General features: G+C 37.2%; 1 protein-coding gene across 8 annotated transcripts in view; it reads left to right on the top strand.

Annotated features, from left to right (window-relative positions):
• Positions 1–22174, top strand: part of LOC136833549 (uncharacterized) — a 144826-nt gene that overhangs the window by 37886 nt on the left and 84766 nt on the right. For 3 of the 8 annotated variants that reach the window (XM_067095783.1, XM_067095774.1, XM_067095776.1), the window contains exon 2: positions 17180–17253. The exons of 3 other annotated variants lie outside the window; for them this stretch is intronic. The gene's annotated coding sequence lies outside the window, so the exon portion shown is untranslated. Of the gene's footprint in view, positions 1–17179; positions 17254–17741; positions 17819–22174 lie in introns of those variants that run through there. 2 more of the 8 variants (XM_067095784.1, XM_067095780.1) reach the window with 1 other exon arrangement.

Raw genomic sequence — 22174 nt, 5'->3', positions numbered from 1 at the left:
ATATATATATGTGTGTGTGTATGTATGTAGCCTATGTATGTGTATATATGTATATATTACTTTTTTCCGTTATTTTCATGGGATTTGACTGTAACATCTTGTTAAAGTTGTCCACAGCCGTGATGTGTGATACTTGTGGCTAAAATTCCTGGACAGCACAGCGCACACATCTGGTGTTTCCCGGTGCTTTCTGAACGTCAAGCTTTTATTATTTTATGCTCTCTTCCAATCAGCACAAGTGTTTGCACATTTGTGTTGATTCGCGGAATTGGCTTGGCACTTGTACCACGGCTGCTGTTTTATGTTGTGTGTGAGTTCGTCTGTGGCTCAGTCGTGGGGTCTTTAAAAAAAAAAAACTGCAGTTCACGTCATGATGAATTGAGGTTCTGAGGTGAATTAGTGTAAATAGTGAATTAATTTTTTTGCCCTACGCATACACGACATATTTTCTGCTATTGCCGATTGTTATCTGGAATTTAATGCAGTTTTATAATTAGGTGTTTTATTAGGATGGTTTTTAGTGCTGCCTTGAATTGTTTCGAAAATAGCATTCGGCCTTTGAGAAGTGGACGTTTATATCAACGTTGTCTTCTTCACTTGTTTTGAAAATAGCATGCGAAGTAGACGGTCATGTGAGTGTTTTCTTGAATTTTTTTGAAATTAGTAATATGCGAATTGGAAGTTTAGAGGGGTTTTCCTTTTTTTTTTTTATTTCAATGACAAATTAAGGGTAAATTATTTGGAGAAAAGTTGATTCACACGTTGGGCTTTTTACTAAGGGGAAAAGTTTTATTAACCATGAGAGTAAAAGGCTCAACTTGGCAACTGGAAGCCAAACGTTTGAGAAATATTCATTGGGAGTCGTAGATGGGGTTTCACTTTAATAATTTACTTGAGTAGATTATTTTTCTATGTGAGAACTTCCAATTGTTGGCTATCCTCACTCGGCAGATGATTCCCTCCGTTCCTCTTAACAGGGGAGGGAAGGAGATGCCAGGGCATAGATAAGTTACCTTCCGACCTGATCTTTCCTTTGTTACACGGGAAACTTTGGTTCTCGCCCCCCTCCCCTAAAAAGCGAGGTTACAAGAAATCACACTCCGGCACATGCCTCTGTCATCCCAGGCATCACACAAGCCAGGATGTTCAGAAGGTTGCAGGAGTCTTAAGACCGAGAAGCTGCCAGTTCGGACTGGGAGATAACGCCAGTCATAATCTCAAGAACGTTATTACCGTTGTAGGAGTAAGTCTCCATTTAAAGGCGAGTTTCTCGCAGGAACATATCGCAGAGTTTTAAGATAATTTGTATTTTCCTAGATGCGCAAACCTGAGGCCTTTTTATCAGATTCGCATCTGTAACCAAACTGCAATTGCCTTGTTGCGAAAGGGAAAAGTGACGCTGCCCATCTGAATGGAAAGCTGGGTTCCCCTTACTCGTTGCCGCCAGTTAACTACCTTGTTACCAAGCTTCAAAATCCGGCCCTTACGTAGTGGGTAGTGCCCTCAGTGCTCACTGTAGGCATCAATAAAGGTGTTTGCAGCGTCCGTTCGACCCCAAGCTACACCCGCTCTTAACCTTTATTTTATCTCCATTCCCTCTTCATTTCTTCAATCTTGCTGTCCATCCTCCTTAGTGCAATTGTGGGATTTTGTGCCAGTTTCACCACTGGATCCGTATGCTTCGCCTCATTCGTTTTCTGGATCTTTTTATCTGCTGTCCAACCATTTTACCTACATCGTATTACTGTGTCAAGCGCTGAATGGCTGAAAGTGGCCCAGTGCTTGGCTTTATTGCCTACGTTACATAATTCATTCAACGACTGGACGAGTTATCGCCGAAGGTATTCTATATAGAAGAATAAAGGTTTGAATGTATAGGAAAATTGCAAATTTTCATAAAATTTTTCGATTTTCAGTTGTATATATTTTCAAAAACTTAGTTGTGGGTTTGGAAAGTTGCCTTTGCTTTAGTTTTCGTTGTTGCCATTCTAATGATTTAGTGGTTTAGGCTTTGCCATTATTTTTGCTTTTTGTTCTACCGAATACCGCCAAAACCAAGCAAGAACTGATTTTTCTCCGTGGCACAAGTAGCAGTTTTCCTTCCTTTCTGAAAATTTGGCTTTTTGACATAGCAGCGTTCTGTGGCTTGCATAGTTTTTGCCTAGAACTCAGGAATGCATATTGCTGACAACGAAAGAGCATTAGAAACTGCTGTATTGCATATCGCCTTACTGGATAGCCTTAATCTACAGACCGACCAACTATCTGGTTGTTTCATAACATGGTAATATGGCTGCCAAACTTAGTATAAAAAAAAAATTCGTTCGCATGTTATCGTGCATGATATATACATGGAAATAGTGCGCTAGAAGGCTGTATTTTCAGTTGCCCTTATTATGTAGGCTTATAGCAGCTTGCGTTGTATTGATGAGAAATATCACGTTTTTCTCTAGTATATATTTTACCACAATTGTAGGTTTTGTGTGTGGAGAGCAGTGTAAGAAAACCTATATCTCTCGGCAGTGTAATAGTAGTTTTATCTCAGTTTTGGAGTTTTATAAAATGGAAAACGGAAGAAGAGAGGCGTGCCAGCATAGAGAGGTGCCAGAGAGGAAAAAAGATCAATCAGGCTAGTTGGTCAGAGTTCGAGGAATTCTGTAAAGCTGAACTGATTCAGTCATGCTTGTTCGGCTGTGGCAGGATCGTATTATTTTATCCGTCTCGAGTGAGATTTGTCCTTCCTCCTGGCTGCAAGATAAGGAAAGGCTGAATTCAGAGTGAACAGCACAAAAGAAAGAAGTGATTGCTACCATGTTACTGTTTTCTGACCAATAAGGTTTTCATTTACGTTCAACGAAGTAGCCCTGCTGCAAATCATGGCCTGATTGTCAAACAGTGGTTTTTTTTTTCCTTTATAAAAACAGAAGTAAACCTTCATGAGAACAACAGTGCACTTAAGGAGATTTTTTTTTTAAATACGATATAAATAAAAAAAAAAAAAGGTTAAAAATCAGTTCTATAAAGTATACAAATCACGTTTTTTCATGTGAAGTATTACTAAAGAAATTCATTGACAAGTGTGGGAAGGCGTCCTCATTTTTTTTTTAGCCGAAATTTGTGTGGTTTCGTCTTGGATGGTACCTAAGTGGTACTGCACTCTTGGCTCAAACGCTGTTGCGTGTTGTGGTGCATTCCAGGGGACTCATGGCGATTAGTTGAATGTAAAACAAACAGCAACGGCGTCTATTTACTGGGTACTAGGTTCTGTTTCAGTGTACCGACCCGTTTACCAGTGTTATCTTCAGGTACTTCAGTCAGTACCTCAACAAAGCCACGGTGTACCTTTGAGGACCATGGTACTATTTTTGCTTTGTTGCAGAGTGTGGGGTTTCTTTTGGTAATTGTTGATTGTACTTATTCCAACTCGCTTGTCCCTGGGAATGCCATTAGTTTTTTAAATGATATGAAATTCTCTCTCTCTCTCTCTCTCTCTCTCTCTCTCTCTCTCTCTCTCTCTCTCTCTCTCTCTCTCTCTCTCTCTATATATATATATATATATATATATATATATATATATATATATATATATATATATATATATATATATATATATATATATATATATATTATATTATTATATTATATATATTATATATATGTTGTGTGCGTGTAAATCAAAGATATTTTGTGACACACCATTATTTCTCTTTCTTGAGGACGCGTGATTCTGTTTGTCGTGTGTTTCCTTGCATGTTTATTGTCGTCCTTGCTTGCAGTTTCACAGAGCTTAGCAGACACATTGGTATAAATTTTGTTCATGAGCTGTTTGATATTTGGGATTGTGTGTCAAATGTGCTTTCGTGCAGGAGCATAATTATAAGTGATGCAAAGCCTCTTTTATGCGAAGGCTGAAGGGACGGACATCTCTAAGCCCTTGTCTAGTCCAGTGTAAAGAACAGCAACAAAGGGAGAGAGGGAAGGATTGAGAGCCAAGGCAAGAACGAAAATGATAAAAGAAGGCATTAAAGAGATGAGGCCCTAACCACGAAGGGAACAACAGAGCCGCCCCTACAAAGTTTATGGGAGCCGGGAGAGGTAATATTTCAAAGTTTTATTCGTAAAGATACTGAAGTCTTCTGGAAACATTTAGGTTTCGTGTTCGTTCCAGAAAAATGCCTCATCTATTCAAGAGATATAAATAATAAATGGAATATTGAGAAAAGACCAGTAGTTTAGATCACCTGAAACATCGTCCTTTCAAGTAATTCTCCAATGACTTTGCCTATCATTAGTGTTTGCGAATAAGAAATGAACTGCCATTTTTGTCGCATCATATATACAATAAGTGTTAGTGGAATACTTGGTGGGGAGGGACGGGGTTAACCATCTGACATTTTTATAGGCCAACCGATATTGATTAAGTAATGTTGCTCGAAATAGAACGACGTATGTATTTTTCAAACATTTCTTCTGTTTTGGATATTCTTGAGAATGTTTGCTATATTCGTCTCTGCGGACGTGACCTTGTGGGGATAAACTCACGATTGACTTGGTAAACTTTAGCCGCTCTTTAGACGCAACCTTATGTTTTGAATGTCTAGGTGAATAACCTTGTGAACGCGACCTTGCTCTTAAAATTCAAATCATTTGACTTTAGATCTATTAAATGTACGGAATGTGGTTATGCGAACGCAAGTGGAGATAACTGATAAACGATAACCTATGCATACAATTGTATGTGTATATATATATATATATATATATATATATATATATATATATATATATATATATATATATACATATAGTATATATATATATGTATATATATGTATATATATGCATATTCATTATATATATATATATATATATATATATATATTTGTATGCATAGGTTATGTGTGTATACATATACATATGCGTATAAATATACATATACACTGTCCGCTCATGCCTTGTTTGATGTTACTGAAAATATTCCACGAGATTTGGTTAAGAAAATGCTCCTATTATGAAATTTACCCAAGTAAACGTCACTTATTAACGTCCATAAAATTATTGTTTTCCTTTTCATTTTCTGGCCTCGCAGGTCAGTGATAAACGCTCGGCTCCCAAACTGAGGGACCCGTGTTCGATTCTCGAAACTGTGGAACCGATCGAGGAGGGACGATGGGCGCTTTCCCTAAATCGAGTATACTTCTGTTGACCTAAGCAGTTTATTAAGTACCAAGTTGTTAGTCTGCAGTTGTGGGTCGCAGCTAATGTGGATTGGGGGCAAGAGGGGAGAGAGAAAAACACCAGACATGCGTGTTAACTGCTCTGTCAAAAGGCATGCCATCAAAACGTTGGGCCTCGGCGAGGTAATCCTCGCCTCAATGGCGTGAATCCATTCATAAGATATCTCTCTCTCTCTCTCTCTCTCTCTCTCTCTCTCTCTCTCTCTCTCTCTCTCTCTCTCTCTCTATTATAGAACACACACACACACAAAAAGAAAGAGATCAATTGGCATAGCGACTGTGGAGTGAATCCCTGTGCCGAGAATTTCCTTGGCCTGTGCCAAGAACCACTGAGGAGGAGGGTAGGTGCTGCTCGGGTGGCCCTGGGGAAAGGAATTAGGGAGAATGACCCTCGGGATCGTTGTGGGGGTCGAAGCGAAGTCTCATAGGAAATGGGAAATGAAAAGAATGGGGAACATGTTCAGGTAGATGTAGATTACATGAGGTAAGACGTTCTTGGAAAACATTCGGGCAGTGCTGATCCGCTGTGTAAATTTACTTTCATTGGAAAGGAAGCCAGATCTCCTTTTTTATCGTTCTGCGTCATGTACAGGATGGCTATTATTATTATTATTATTATTATTATTATTATTATTATTATTATTATTACTGTGATAAATTGTTTTCAATTATTTTTTGTTCATTGTGTATAGCACTAAAATGTATTTATTTCTAGAAAGCAGTCTTGTTATTATACAAGGCGTCGTTTCATTTTCACCTAAATAATCTCCTCTGTAGTTCCATCTCCTAAGTTCCTATATCACTGATATTCCTTAAAAAAAAACTGTGAATCTTCTCATTAATATATTCGGGTATTCTTCAGCTTCTGGTACATCATTCACATTATCACCCTTATCTCATATTCACGACCTCACCAAAATATTACGGACAGGGTTCTTTTTCTTCTCTTATGATGTTGTTATTGACCCTACCTTTATGTTGACGGGTGTTTTCCTCTCTTTTCTTTAGTAGATATTTCACTGATCATCACACTGGCCACTCGAATACCACTACCACTCCTTGCGCTTTGTTTAACATCAGTATCTAGAACTGAGTATGTACTTAGCACGTTCTACTTAGCGCTGTTCATCTCCTCCCTACAATCTTTTGTACAGTTACCTTTGGTTTTTGGTTGTTCTTTAGTGTATCGTAGGTCACATCCGATATCCTAAGTTTACGTCCTGTTACCATATATCCCTGTATGTCTTTTCCAGCAGACTGATATAAATTCCCTGTGCACCTATCGCTTTAGATTTTCCAGTCTTTATTGTATTGAACTTAGGCACACGGGCGAAGCTTTTGTGGAATGCTTTTAATTCTTTTAATTTCCACTTTATTGCAGCGATAAGCTTGTGATTACTGCAGACATCTGCACCTCCTTTGCTCCTGACATTCCCAGCGGTCATTATCTCTGACGATTAATAATTAAATTATCTGTTTGATTTTTGTGACTACCACTTGGAGAAGTACAATTTGTGTTTATGGATGTCCTCGTGTTTGTGAAGAGTACCCCCAGTTACAAAATTTTTTAATAAATTACGCCCTGTTTTCGTTTGTAATCTCCCAGGTTTTTCTTTGCCCATTACCCCCTCCATTTCATCCACAAAAATTTTTAGCTCTCTTTCTGAGATTTCATATATAACAAGGTTCAGTTCCGTGTAGAATTCATGTTTTACTCACATCTTGTTCTTAATGACTTTTGCATGAAATTGTAACAATGACTTTTACATGAAATTGTAAACTGTAGGTATTGCATTGTCATGCCAGCGCCTAATGAAATTGAAAACTTCTATCGCATTTCGAAGAACCCACGTGTTTGGCAGGTGCGTCCCTGTTCCCACTCAGATTTAGGTGTTGCTTTGTTTTGCCGTCTGCCCAGCTGCAGTGTTTCATTAATCTTGAAGTCTAACACTGACAATGAGAGGCTTCCCGCCCGTCAGCAAATTGAAATGTAACCGCATTCTGCGATATTTTATTCCAGTAAGCCTTCTTTGTTTCCGTTGTCGTTTTTGTTTAATTTTATTTCATTATATTTTTTGTCGCAACTGTCCTCAGAAATGTAATTTCATGCGCATGGTGGCAGATCGAGAGGTATGTCTCTATGTATTTTGTGCCTGATATTCATCCTTCACTAGAATTGCCTGTTATGTTATTACACAATAATTACATACAGTCGTGAAGAGGCTCTTTTTTTTTTCTTTTTTTTATTTAATGTGTACGGGTTTGAACGAGGGGATGATCCTTTTGTGTGGGGAGATTCATTATTGAGATATTTTTCTCTTAACAGAAGGATTTCAGATGCTTTCATTTTCCAGTGTGTGGGAGAGAGGGGACGGAGGGACATCTTCGTTGCATAACTTTTGAGAGAGAGAGAGGGGTTTCATTATACCCTTTCAAAAGAGGCATCTTCTTCCTTGCCACATAAAAACGCAACTGACATTAGAGGGGAAAAAAACCTTCCATAAGATCGTATACAGTATGACTGACTCTTAACATCAAGGTACGAAGACTAGTGGTCTTGTAATTAACATCAAGGTACGAAGACTAGTGGTCTTGTAAGCAAACCACAGACGTTATTCCTAAGGAGGCCTTTTGAATCCACTTCAGGGATCGCTTTTGGATTTGTGACTTAATCGTACTTCCTTGTTCCTTGTTTATGTCATTGTAGCAAATGTTCTCGGTATGAAAGCCAACCGAGCACAGTTAGCGTTAATGTTTGAAAGGTACAGTAAGTGATGAAACTTAATTAAATCATGCTGTTTTTGCCATGGTTAAGGCAGGTCAATAGAATAGATAACCTAGAAAAATAGAGCCGGATGCTCAGTCCTCACTGAACCGGGGCCTGTTTTGCCCCAAGGCAGGATTAGCCAACAGCAACGATGTGAATCTCTCTCTCTCTCTCTCTCTCTCTCTCTCTCTCTCTCTCTCTCTCTCTCTCTCTCTCTCTCTCATGGTTGTAGTTTAGCCAGGCATATAATCTGCATCATTTTCTTTACGTGTAAGAAACCATAGGAAAAGAAAGTGCGCTGCACTTGAAACGTATTGCGTAAGGTCCCTTTATGGTCGTTATTTCATTGCATTTGATATTTTTGGGCTTATCACACGCTTGAGATTATGGGGTTTGGGTAATAGAGAGCTCTTGGGCTTTTATGGGTTGAATGCCCTTTGCCCTTGAGATGAAAAAATAGCAGGATACTACGCATCTCTATGTGCGGTAGATGTGCTTGCTGCAAAAAAACAAACGGCAACTTTCTCTCTCCTTACTTATGGATGCCATGCGTATTTCTATTCATATTTGAATTCACCTTGATCGTGCATTGATGCATTTAACTAAGTATTTATACACTCAATAGAAGTGCTCGATTGAAATTATATATAATTTATATATATATATATATATATATATATATATATATATATATATATATATATATATATATATATATATATATATATATATATATAATATATATATCTTGTAATTTCCACAGTGGTCCCGTGGATGAAGTATATAATAAGTCCTCACGTGAAAATAAAAGGAATTATACCAAGACTTTCAGCTTTTATTCCAAAGTCATCTTCAGGGTACCTTGAAGATGACTTTGGAATAAAAGATGAAAGTCTTGGTACCAATTCTTTTATTTTCACGTGAGGACTTTATAATATATATATATATATATATATATATATATATATATATATATATATATATATATATATATATATATATATATGCGTGTATATGTGTATGTAAAACTAGACTTCTTTGTAATATTTTGCTCTGTTGTATTCTGTTTCCTTGAAAGTGCCTTAGAGTAAATCCAAACATTGCATTCGTTGTTTCACTTTCCTCGTGGGTGTATTCATCTTTACGCGTTTTCCCCTTGAAGGGTGGCTCCGTCGAGTATTATGTGTTTTTATAAATATGTGCACTTTAACACGTATCTGGAGATAGTCAGATGCGCGCATGTATGTGTGGATGAGCCTCCAGTATGAAACTGGTCTGAAGCTGTGAAAGTTAGAATAATTGGAACAGGTCTGTGATTCATCTAGTGATGAATGAACGGAGTTGTGACTGGCGCCCTGTTTTCTTGGAAATAACTATCCATCTTTGGAATATATTGTGCTGGAAAAGAGAGAGAGAGAGAATTGTGTGTTTACCTACTGTCATATGTTTACGTGCGTGCTGATAGTCTTTAGCGTAGTTTGTTGTTGGCGCTGATTCGGAAAGATTCGGCGGTGATGTGTATTTATGTAAGCTGGGACTTAACATGAAACCCCTGCGGTGAATTTTTATTTCGTGAAAGGTACAATTTACTTGGAGACGTGTTCAGGTTTTGGCGTTTCGAATGAGAAATTCTGGTCAAGGTTGCTGTTGATTATCGCGGAAAATTCATTCATGGAAGTTGAAGGTTTTTAAATATAAATACTGGCATTTATAGCATCCTATTTTATATATTTGGTGTGTATAAAACTTGCAGATGAATTGCATCTCGTTGCATTGAGGTTATCATATTGTATTGCAGTTGCTCTGTTACCCTTGGGTAACGTGTACACCCCGTCAGCCTCCTTTGTGGTCGGAACTCCCCAAGGGGCTTGGAACTCCCTTACCTCGTGGGGAAGACTTTTGTCAAAGGTTCAGAGACCTTCCTTCAAAAGAAAAGGCCAGGTTCTGGACTCTTTCGGCGGGGAGAAGAGTCATCCCTTATCTGTCCTGGTAAATGTCACAAAGACCCCACTTCCTAGTTGTTTAGATTTATTTTGCTGCTGAAGGCGGTGATATCCACGTAAAAGGGGACTTGACAGCTAATGGCAGCTATTGTTTTCTATAGCTCTTTCCTAGGCGTTCACAGCAGTGCCTCGGTCTAATGGTTGTTGGTTTTAAAAGAGGGGCGTTAACAACAATTTGTATTGTTCGATATAATATTGTATATATATACTATATATATATATATACAGTATATGTATGTATATATATATATATATATATATATATATATATATATATATATATATATATATATATATATATATATATGTAGTTAGTCACGAAGTGATCTAGTACCTGGTTATTACACAGATAATAAGACCAAAAAGTTACCTCACTTCGACCAGATACTTGAAACCTCATAACAAAAATATTAAGACTGAATACTCTAAAGGTACAGTTATCCCATAAAACTTACTTATCACTTGAGAAAATCCATGTAACTTTATCAAGTTATGGATGAGGTAACAACTAATAGGCTATAAACAGACTAGTGGAAAATGGGCATCACTTCAACAAACACTATAACGGTTTCCCTGGTTCTATTTCACCTAGATAAGTCTTAGGTGAACAAACAGATATATCACTTATCTTGTACGCATTCATTAATTTCTCTAATCACTGGTGGTCAAAATGAAACACTGTGCTTTTAAAACTTTAAACAGACAAATTTATTTCTAAGTTCAAAAGTTATATGCAGAGTCCACAGTCTCAAAAAGATTTACTGTTATCTGACAACAGTGTAAGATTTAAGTATTTCTTAGTCAAGGTTAATACACAGAACTTTAATTTATCAAGAAAGCAATTTGGTTAAGTGAAATTGTAACCATTAATTCTCACTCAAGTTTTTGATATGCACCTGATTAATTCAAATCAACACAAGTGTTCACTAAAATATTATTGATTGCAATCCACATAAGTATTCACTGAAATCTCAATAATAAGTATGCACTGACAAAATGCTAATAATCACCAACACAAAACTGTGGAAAACACTAATTATAAAATTAGAGTAATATGATAACAGACATATAAGAATGAAATACACAAAAATGGAAATATACCAACAGCAATTTCACTAAGATAAAAATATGTTTAAAGATTATGTCAGTCTTTCAAAAGATTACCTTCACTTTCAAAAAAGACTAAACTCACGCCTTTCTAAGACTTTCTCAAAGACAACACTGCCAAGTCACAATAACATGCACTTAGTTATAGTTAGCAGCAAGACACATTAGAACTCAATATAAGAGATATTATGCACCTCTTATCAGAATAATAATTCTCTATCACAATAACAGCACAAAACATATCAACAGAAAATAGTAAAACACATTTTCACAATGCTTGCACAATATAAATACCCTAGATCACTCTTACAAAATGTATACACTTAGTGGGTGAATTTATCAAAACTTATACATATAGGAGAGCAACCACTATAACATCCTTATACATGAATGATAATTGAGAGAGAGAGAGAGAGAGAACCTTATGCCAGCAACCCCTTTGCCTAACTAACTGTTTTTCATTCAGTACTCCTCTTTTATCTTCAAGCCCTCCCAGAATACTCAAAGAATACACATAGGGAATACACAGAACACCTTATTCCTCTTCTACAGAATACACAAAGAATACACACAGATAATTCTAAGGCTCTGAAGGAAATATGCCAGAGCTCTTATCTGTATGATGGGCATCATCCGCTCACTCAAACCACCTGAGCAAATAGGAAAAAGTATTTTGGACCAAATCTTGGGTCGGCTGTCAACGTGTCAACTTCACCTCTCTCACTTCCTGATTCTTTCTACTCACATTATGAAAAATATAATAGACACAGATAAAGATAATAACTGTGGAACAGACACACATGATAAACATATAATAAAGCATTCTGGCCGAGAACTGTCAACTCATCAATGATAAGCAAAGTGGCCCTTGCCTTTCTTCCTTCACCCCAAACCCCAAACACCTGTGTCAATACAGGATGTGGCTAAGTGATAATCTTAACCGTTCTGTCTACTTGGCATTAACACTCAGTATTGATTTTAATATACTGCATAACATATTTAAACAAAAAAAATATCAAAACATTTCAGAATCACATGATACACAATTTACACAATTTATCTGTAAGAAAAAGACATTTTAAGATCATATTATCATATAGCACAACAAATGACGAATCTGCAAGCAAAACATCAAAATTTTCACAGAGACACATGTCATATTTGTAGAATGGTTATATATATTATAACACATTATAATAATATATATATATATATATATATATATATATATATATATATATATATATATATATATATATATAAAACGTAAGAAGGTGAGTGAAAATATATATGTGTATATATATATATATATATATATATATATGTAAATTTCAAGTCAGTGGTCCCTGATGGCTGGTTTCATATGAATAGGGCTCATCATCTGATTAATAATAATAATAATAATAATAGTGTGTATTCAGATACACACACTCACGTATGTGTATTTTTGTTCCCCAAAGCTGTTGCAGTGAAATGGAACAACCTCAACTGTATGTTAAATCTCGTTTTTTTTTTTTTTTTTTTTTTTTTACGGTAGTGTTTTGAAAGTCAGTGCGAGCGAAAAGATACACTGGAGAGAAATTACATCGGCTGAGGTCTAATTGCAGTTTTGAGGCCTTGGTTGAATGTGATGTTGAAACGATACGGGAAGTCTTGTGCCTCTTGTAATACGTATGTCACGAGACAAGGCAAGTCTCAGTACAAAGTGTAAAGACCGTTTTATAATCATTTTTCGTTCCCCAAAGTTCCTGGCAAAATTTAAACCAATTTTTCCTGTTGAGGTTTCCATTGCGAAAGAAAAGTTGTTGGTTACTGATTAAATTATCGGGTGATAAATATATTATCGTTTCGATTAGATTACACAGAAATGTTTATCACTGTTATAAAAGCTTCCATTTCTGCCTTTGGCATTTTGAACACGTCTTGTTGATTTTGGACTAAAAATATGCATAGTGACTTTGTCTTCTAAATTGTAAAATATCAGTAGATATACTCACTAAATTGTTAAATTGTTTTCTTTTCATGTAATGACGAAGATTTAAAGTTGCGGCTTGTAAACGCAAATGCAAAGTAGCATTCACCTTGCAGTGTTCTGATAAAGGTGTACTATAGTTTCCATTCTGTGCCATGCATATAAAGTATTGTTTTTATATGCATGTCGATGTAAAGTTGCACTGTTTTCACACAGTAACAGAAATGTCACGTCGATTTTTTCAAGTAAAAAGACGTAAAGTTGCCAGTCAGTAAGGTACTAACGAAAAATATTTTCAAAGGAATAAAGTTCCTTGTTTTCGTTCGTTGACAAGGCGTAAAGTTATACTCGAGCTGGGTGGCTCGGTGACGTTATTGGTATTAATTAATGATTCAATTTTTGTTTTTGTTTATAAGGACATCTGTACCTGGCACATGTGGTGTGATGTTCGAGGCTTTTATATGCGTAGTTTATATTAATCTCTCTCTCTTGCTATTTGGATCTCCCCTCCCCTCCCCTCCCCTCCCACCTCACCTCACCATAATCTACTTAAGCACTATTAAGGGCGTTCCGAGCAACCAGATTTTAGTGTAGGCATTAACATCACGAGCATGTGTCGAGAAGCGTGATTGAAAAGAGGTTGCCTGGTGGAGGGTGAATGGATTTACCTCGCTTTGTTTGGTTGGGGCAACAGGGAAGTGTGCTACGTTTTACACTTGAAGGATGATAAGCCTTATTGCGGTCATTTTAAAATATTACTTTTTCGTAGTTGATTTGCTCATGTCACATCGGCGCACTATTGAATTGTATAAACTTCATGAAATTGTTTGGCTTAGTTGTTAAGCATGATGATAACATTTCAAACATATCTTCTTTATTCTGCAATAGTGGAAATTTAATTTATTTTCCTTTGTGAGAAATTGGCGGATGTGAGAAACACTTCTGTCCTGCTCAGCATCATCGTGACTATCTTTATTATCGTTAAAGCTTACTTGTTCTCTTGGGACAACAAAACCATTATGTTAAAGTAAAACCTATTAATACATATATCAATAATAAAATAAAAAGTCGGACCCCACGTCATTATAGCCAGAGGGAATTGTTGAAAAGCCGAGTCTTTGTCTCTGGAAATGAGGCCAGCAACGCTTTGTTCTTTGCCTCAACTTTTCTTCATAATTTGATTTTCAAATCTGTAATGCGTTTGTTCTAGTCAATGTTTGTTTTAGTCTCTTTCTCTGTCATTCAAGCGTGCTTGTACTTGAAATTTGTGCACATTCCCTCATTCGTACATGGGAAGACTCAGACTTCGACTAAGGAAAAGTTGAAACGAGACCGCTTTCGTTTTAGCATTCTGCCATGCTTGTTAGAGGAAGAATGTTCGCCGACATCGGTTCTACAGTAGTTCCAATAGAGAAAAGGTCGTACTCAGCTACCAGGCACTGAAGCACGCAGATAGGCTCTGTTAATATTTCTGCCTGCAGTATACCGATTTCTCTAGCTACACTTTATTTATTTCTTATCTCTTCACTTGTTACATTTGTTATGATGTCGCCAATAGTTATTTATTTATTTATTTATTTATTTTACATTATTGGTTACTTCTTAAAATTGAGTTTGAAATTGCCCATAGTTATGCTCAGCAAATCTTTGTTCAAGATTTTGTCGTAATCCAAGTTGGAGAAACCATTCCACAACAAATGCTGTTAGACATATTTCCATCGTTTCTGTGTGAGTTGCGTCATTCTTAGCAAATGATAATAGTCAAGTGTTATTGCTTTTAGCACTTGCGACAACCGTATGGTTACTGTGTGCATGTACTTCATGCCAAGTTGTCGTGTGAAGAGAATAAAGAAAGAAAGAGAAGCCCACCAGGGGAGTGCGCAATCTCTCAATTAGATTAGTCATCCTTTCTGGCGTTAAGTTCGAGTCGTCGTTGGAGAGAGAGAGAGAGAGAGAGAAGAAAAAGAGCGAGAAAAAGATTCTTACCGCATATGCGTCGTGGCATATTACATAATGTAGCGTGATGCATTTTGTTGATGTAGAATTATGGATTGCAATTGCTGTTATAAACGTCGCTCGTCCCTGAATTGCTGTCGTGCTTTATATGTATTGTCGCATTTTATTACCGTTTGTCGTTTTTCTTTTTGTTATTACGTTATTTTTCTTACAGTCTCGGTTATCATTATCATTAATTGGTAGTAAAAATTTTATTTCCGGTAACCATTAGTTCCACGAGAATCCGGTCAGAACCGGTTACTAACAAAAATGTCGGAGGACGTTCAATCAGTTTTTTTTTTTTTTTTTTTTTTTTTTTTTTTTTTTTTTTTTTTTTACCTTCTCTATTGTTGATACTTGATATTCTAAGCAAAGTCTGGTTTAAATTGGGAAGCTCCGATATTGCTTGTTAGTTGTGCTCTCTTGGAGGAAGCTGTGACAGACGCAACCCTTGGCCTACGTAAGCAATTCCCTCTTTCTGAAAATGGTCGTGTTGCGTGCCGTCAGATCTGTATGCATTGCAAATCACTGTAACTCATTTTGAAATCAGGTCGTTTCATGACTAGAGGCTTTGTTCTTTTCATGCTTTTGTTTATTCCTTTATGAGTTTCGTTCCATTGGTTGATCAACTTAAGACTGCTTTTCATGACTTGGTGGTTAGACAATAGAAACGCTCGTGATTCAAAAGCCTGTAATAGCGATTTGACGGAAAAGTCGGCTCTTCCAACAACCAATAAGATTGCACTTCGAGGGATATGCCTTACTTGGTGTGTCACATCGACGTTGATTCTGTATCACTCCCTTTAATATATTATACCAATAGAACGTATCTTAGTCCCTTTGCGTCTCAAGATTTCTTAGTAAGTGGATGAATCTACCTTCTCTCGAAGCCATTTCCTTATCTTTGTCCTGGGTGGATAGATGTGTCGTCTCGTAGCGAGTAATGAAAGATAAGCAAGTTGAGGAGAACGGACAGTAGTACTTCAGAAGAGCCCTTGGGTTCAAACAAACAGGGTGTTATGTTCGAGTGCAATTTTTGATTTATTTTGTTATTCCCACAACGAAGATACTGAAAGAGGCCATTTCCTCTCTTTCCTTCTCAAGTACCTTTCAAGTTATGATTATTCAGACTTGATGTAGATTTATGTATGTGCACAGAGAGAGACGACATTTTCATCCTTATTGCTTTTCAAGATACATATTCAGGGCTAGTCCTTACTACAAGTTAAGACTGATAGGGTGAGGAGAGAGCATTTCCTTCCGTTTTATAAATACCCGTGTTATTCTTTTGGTTGCCGAGAGAGAGAGAATCTGACTTCCCTCTTGAAGTACTATTTCTATTTACTCGAATGACGAGGCAGTTGAGTTGCCACCACACACTCGCCGTTTTGATATGGTTACTCTGCGAGATCAACATCCGGGATCCCTCGGCCCTGTTACTATGCAGGGGAGGGTTTCGGTGGTTGTGCAGACTACCATCGGCAGCTACTGAGTTATGTAAACCTTTTCCGTATTCTGATGGGGCCAGTTTTGTCGTCTGATATATGATGCCCGTCACCTTGTTTTAGCCTTTCGATTATGGTGTCTGCCGGGCTCCTACAGCTTGGCACTCCATGACGCCTTGGCTGCTGGGAATATCTGTTGTTTAGGTTTTTGATATATAGATATAGTAGGTAGCATACATACACATGTAAGTTCATACTTTATTTTTATTTGTGTATACATAAATGTCTGTAGACTGACAGGCAAGCATGGGTGATGATAATCAAAATATATGTGTATATTAATATATGTATGTGTAAGTATGTATGTATGTATGTATGAATATCTATATATATATATATATATATATATATATATATATATATATATATATATATATATATATATATATAGAGAGAGAGAGAGAGAGAGAGAGAGAGAGAGAGAGAGAGAGAGAGAGAGAGGTAGCGTGTATTGGTTTTGGGAGGTAGTCATTGGTGCTTATTAAACCAATGCATTTTATACCCTATTATAACATATGGGCAACATTGATTGAAAAGTGTTATATAAGGTTTATCATTTTCCTTATGTGTAAAACTGTGTTATTTTATTTCAGACTAATCATTGGCCGGATGACTAGAGGATTTAGAGAGATTCGATTGACGTGTCGTCAAACTGGGTTGTCATTGAGTAAGATTCATGTCTTTACCTGTGTTTCTGGGACTGGTGCTCCTCTTGTAGATCTTCCTCTTCTAATTATGTCTAAAACAGGTTGATTTGGCCTTGCTGTAGTCTGTAGTCTCTGTTAGAATTGATCAAGTGTGCCTAATCTAACTCAGTTGCTCCTTAGGGTGTTCTTATTTTCTTTTCTACAAGTGCTGTAAAATATTGATAACCCTTATCATTTGAAGTATCTGAAATTGGAGGATTTTTTTTGCTCTTGACTAAATTTCCCTTTTTTCCCATTCTTCATCAGCTCTGCTCTGTCGTTTGTAGTGTTCTGCTACAAGATTGTATATCTCATGTATGTATATCTGCTTGGAACTTATTAGTCATTTGATCCTCTTGTATGTAATAAACTTAGTTGGGTTATCCTCTATCGCTGTAGGTGGTGGGCTGTTTGATAAGCTATCTTGTCTCAAGTAGATTTTACTCTGAAGATGTAAGTCTTCTGATAAGTCATTGGGTGGGTTCATGCCTAAAGTTAGGCCAGTGCATTATTGAAGACGACTGTATCCATGTGACATTTGCAAAGGTAAGATTCGGTTTTAGACTCCCACTTGGAGACATAGGTATGAGGTTCATGGTTATTCTGATTCTGTGGCATATTATAATTTTATAAAACGGCTCTCTCTCTCTCTCTCTCTCTCTCTCTCTCTCTCTCTCTCTCTCTCTCTCTCTCTCTCTCTCTCTCTCTCTCAACAAAAGTAACATCTGGAACGTGGTCAGCGCAATCAGACGACAGCAACCTGATCTAATTTTTAGAAATAAAGTTAACCTGCTTAGCAAAATTTCAAGAAATTTTCATTGCTTCCTAGTTATACCCTGGTAATATAACGATGTATATAATATGCGACTAACTCACATTATATCGGCATTCTACTTCTACAAGGTAAACTGGGTTGAGATCAAATGTTTCCTGCTGTCGATTGATTGGGCTTAATCACTCGTAAGCAGATCGAACTGAAATCCTTCAAAATATGATACGAAGCTCAAGGCAAATTCTGTTCATTGTATGAAAGTCCCTCAGATAAGACAAACCGATTACTCAGTAGACTAGAGAATCTTATTTTGACGGAGAAAAGTGAAATTTAAAAATCTGACACCGACTGTCAAACTCAGCCGTGCCTTAGAATAACTGTTGAAAAATTGGATATCGAACAAAGCCCCGCAGATCCTCTCGATTCTGAAAACCAAGTCGAGGAAAACAGCACCGTTAAGAGTACAAAAAATAACACAATTTTCCTTTTCGGTTGCACACAGGCATGATGTCGGCTGTAACATGGACCCCTCAAACTGCCTACCATCATATTTCACCCGATCCTAAAAAATTCAGATTTCGCGGAAGAACTGATTTAAAAGAAAATTGACACTCAGAATTAACGTAGCAGCTGGACCAGACATTTTTCTCACTATGTTATTTTATCTCCTGTGGCGAGAATCCTTAGCAGTTACGTTTCAAAAATCTTCAAACACGCCTTCACTTGTCGAGCACTGAAGTCTAACAGCGAAAGCTATTTCCCAGAAATACCAGCCTATATCGTTAACCTCTAACCTTTTTGAGATCCTAGAGAAAATCACAAAGAGATAGTCACCTAACATTTGATAGAAATTATTCCCTCCCAACAACCAGCTGTCACCAAGGCTTTCGATAGGTTTTATAATTTCGTAGTATGCATTGAATTAAAAAAACCCATTCAGGTACCAACTAAAACAGCAATACCCATTGGATAACAGGTATCCCACGAGGAACATTTCTCGATACTGTTCTCGTAATTGTGATGTTTAACATTGATGATAATCAGCAAATTTCATTTTTACCACAGTATGTTTCGATCATCTCAAACTTGTATGAAAATTGAGATAAACTAATTTACCCCTGGGCGCAGAGAAATTAGGCAGGCTTTAATGAGGACAAATTATAATAAAAACTCGAGAGAAATGACATTTCTGTCACTAACGTGATCCAGATGGAAATTCTATTATTAGTCTAGTCAGTCATGTTAGAACCATAGCGGCTGTTGTAAGCAGTTCAAATGACTACTTTTCAAAATATACATTCACACCATGCACACGCTATGGTCATATTGATCAGACGAATTTTAGACTATGCTCACCAGTGTGGTCTACACCCAACAGAATATGGCCAAACTGATCATCTATAGAAGCTTGCTACGTAAGGTCTTATCCATCATCAAAGTCAGAGAGGGCTTGGTTCCAAGGCTACCAACAGACCCATTAAACCGGACAGCTTTGTCCTTTAGTTCCAAAACACTCCAAGCACTCTATCCCAACTTATTCTATATTACAACCCAGCCGAGATTGCTTGAGCATAATCATTCACTCTCACTTCCTCGAACTATTGAACAGTCTACCTCTCTGCACCTCAACCATCACAAATGAACCAGTACTCATACCAGTACAGATATGCAAACATAAGTTAGACAAGTTTCTGAATCTTCTGCCGGCTGAACCGAGACGTGATCCGCCCGTCGTTTCTGCGACTCCAGTACAGAGAGCAGTTGTTATAACCCGATGTAGCACCTGTTTTGGATCCGTAGTGCGGTCTAACACCATTCAGTACAACAAGAGCAACAAATAATAAGCAAGTCCGAGCCGGGGAGGTCCCCGACCAGGTAATCCCCAACCACCTCTTTGTCTCTTATCCATGGCCTGGTCATGAAGATTGTGAAACGATATCACATTGTATAATATAATGATGAATTTTGTATTGTTGGTAATGTTGGGAGTCGGAGTTATAGTAATCGAAAGCAGTGACGATGTTAAGCCAGAATTACTTTTTCATTAAACACCAGCGATTTAGGTTCTGCTTTGTTTGAGTGACACCCCTCTCAATGTCGAATTTTTCCCATCGCGCGCATGCATCTGTATCGTTATCTACACACACACACACACACACACACACACACATACATAAATTTATACATATGTATGTGTATGTGTTCTGTTACCATTCAAATACTACACGTAAACAGTTCATCTCTGCATCTTCCACCTTCTTTCTTTCATTTCACCTCTTGCAAACACTTGCAAACTTCGCTAATCTCTGCTGTTTTTCTTCATTATCCAAGTTAGTATCATATCATCAATGTCAGCATCGGCCATTCCGCACATGGTCCATTATCCAACAACTTTGCTTCTCTTCTTGTCCTTTCTCTGACTTCTTTGTAATTTAATTATTTTGAAAAATGGTTGAATATGTGAAAGATATATGTTATTATGCGCTTGTCTGTGAGAGTTTTTAATAACTTCTTTAATGAAAATTCATTCACATATCCTTCAGTTCAGCGTTATGACAGCGCTGATTGCCCTCCCCCCGCAAAAGCTTTGGGTCATCCAAATTTCATAAAATCATTCATTTTCGTGGGATATTAAAGAGCATAGAAGGCATAACCCATCCCTGTCTCAGCCCATTTTAACGCAAACCAGCCACTTTCATGCCTACAGAATCTAACACATTCTTCTCTTCCATCATTGTAAATTTATCGTTCTCAACAATTTAGCCTTAATACTATAGATCCTCGACACCCTCTATATTAAGTCTTATCATTTCCGTCATAACGTTTATGTTGTTTCACATGTGCCATATAGAGCTGCTCCCCTTTGCTTTCGAACTCCTCACGTGACTTATTCATGACAGATACTTAATCCATAATCTTTCCTCCCCGTCCAAACTCATCCTGTTCTCCTAACTTCTCAATATAAATCCTGCAATAAACCTTCTCTGGCATAATAATAATAATAATAATAATAATAATAATAATGTTATACCCTTATAATTCGTGCAGTCGTTTCTCTCACTTGCACACCTTAATAAATAGGTGATAGAAACGACTTTGGGAACTTTTCCCTCATCCAGACATATCTTACTCATTCTGGTCAGCCTCTCAGTCACAGACTCACCACCGCACCGCAACGTCTCCTTTGTAATCGCATCAACTCCTGGTGTTTTCCTATTACCCTCCTTAGTCTTCAGTCGTGATTTCAAGCTTGTGTGGGTTTGCATATTTATTTTTTGTTTGTGCAGAAAGAAAAATATGAAGCCATAGTATGTAATTTACTGTTTTTTGTTAATTAAGATGTTAGTGCTACTAGTCATGTTATTTTGTGGGTGGCACGTTTGTCGTCATCTCTTATTCTGATTCCATTTCTGGATGAAATCTGCCCAAGTGTCGTGTGGTATGGAGGTGAGTTAGTGCAACGTGATACTGCAATCTGCTCGAGTCCTCCCCAAAAGTAAAAGTTGGTTATTGAGGCATGGAACCGCATATGCTAGACACGCTTTTTTTTAGATAGCCTTAGTACTTAGGGGAATGTCGTAAGGTTGTTTGTGTTTGTTTCCTTCCCTTGCACTCGTTCTGTCTTTATTGATATTGGTGCATAATGGATTGGAATCATATATCTTTCCCACCTCCATGTTTGCTAAAAATTGTGTTACATCTACTAGTCTTGGACAGGACTGATTTTTATAGGGATATTTATATTGGGATGTTAAGTGTTTGAAGGTATAGTTGAATTTTTGCTTTTAAATACATTTTTTAAAGAAGTTTCTACTTTTATCGGGTGTAATACTGTTGGTGTGTCACATCGTTCGGATGGTAAGTTAATTGGCCGGTCTTTCCTTACCCCGATACTGCATGGGTCTCTTTACTGTCCGAACATTTTTTCTGGGTTTAGATTAAACGATTAGTCAGCTTTTCAGAAAGAGAGAGAGAGGGGGGGGAGAACATTGCTCAAGTATACCTTGTGCAAGACAGTGCTTATGGAGATATCGAAATCTTGATGCAGTAACCTTGTAAACAGATTGTGAAATAGAATAGCAGCAACATTGAGAAAAGGAAATAATGTGATAGAATAAATGGTCCGTAAT

The sequence above is a fragment of the Macrobrachium rosenbergii genome, chromosome 4, assembly GCF_040412425.1.
Source record: "Macrobrachium rosenbergii isolate ZJJX-2024 chromosome 4, ASM4041242v1, whole genome shotgun sequence".
NCBI classification, from domain to species: domain Eukaryota; kingdom Metazoa; phylum Arthropoda; class Malacostraca; order Decapoda; family Palaemonidae; genus Macrobrachium; species Macrobrachium rosenbergii.
Note: the sequence above shows the minus strand (reverse complement) of the source record. Positions and strands in the feature narration are given on the sequence as shown.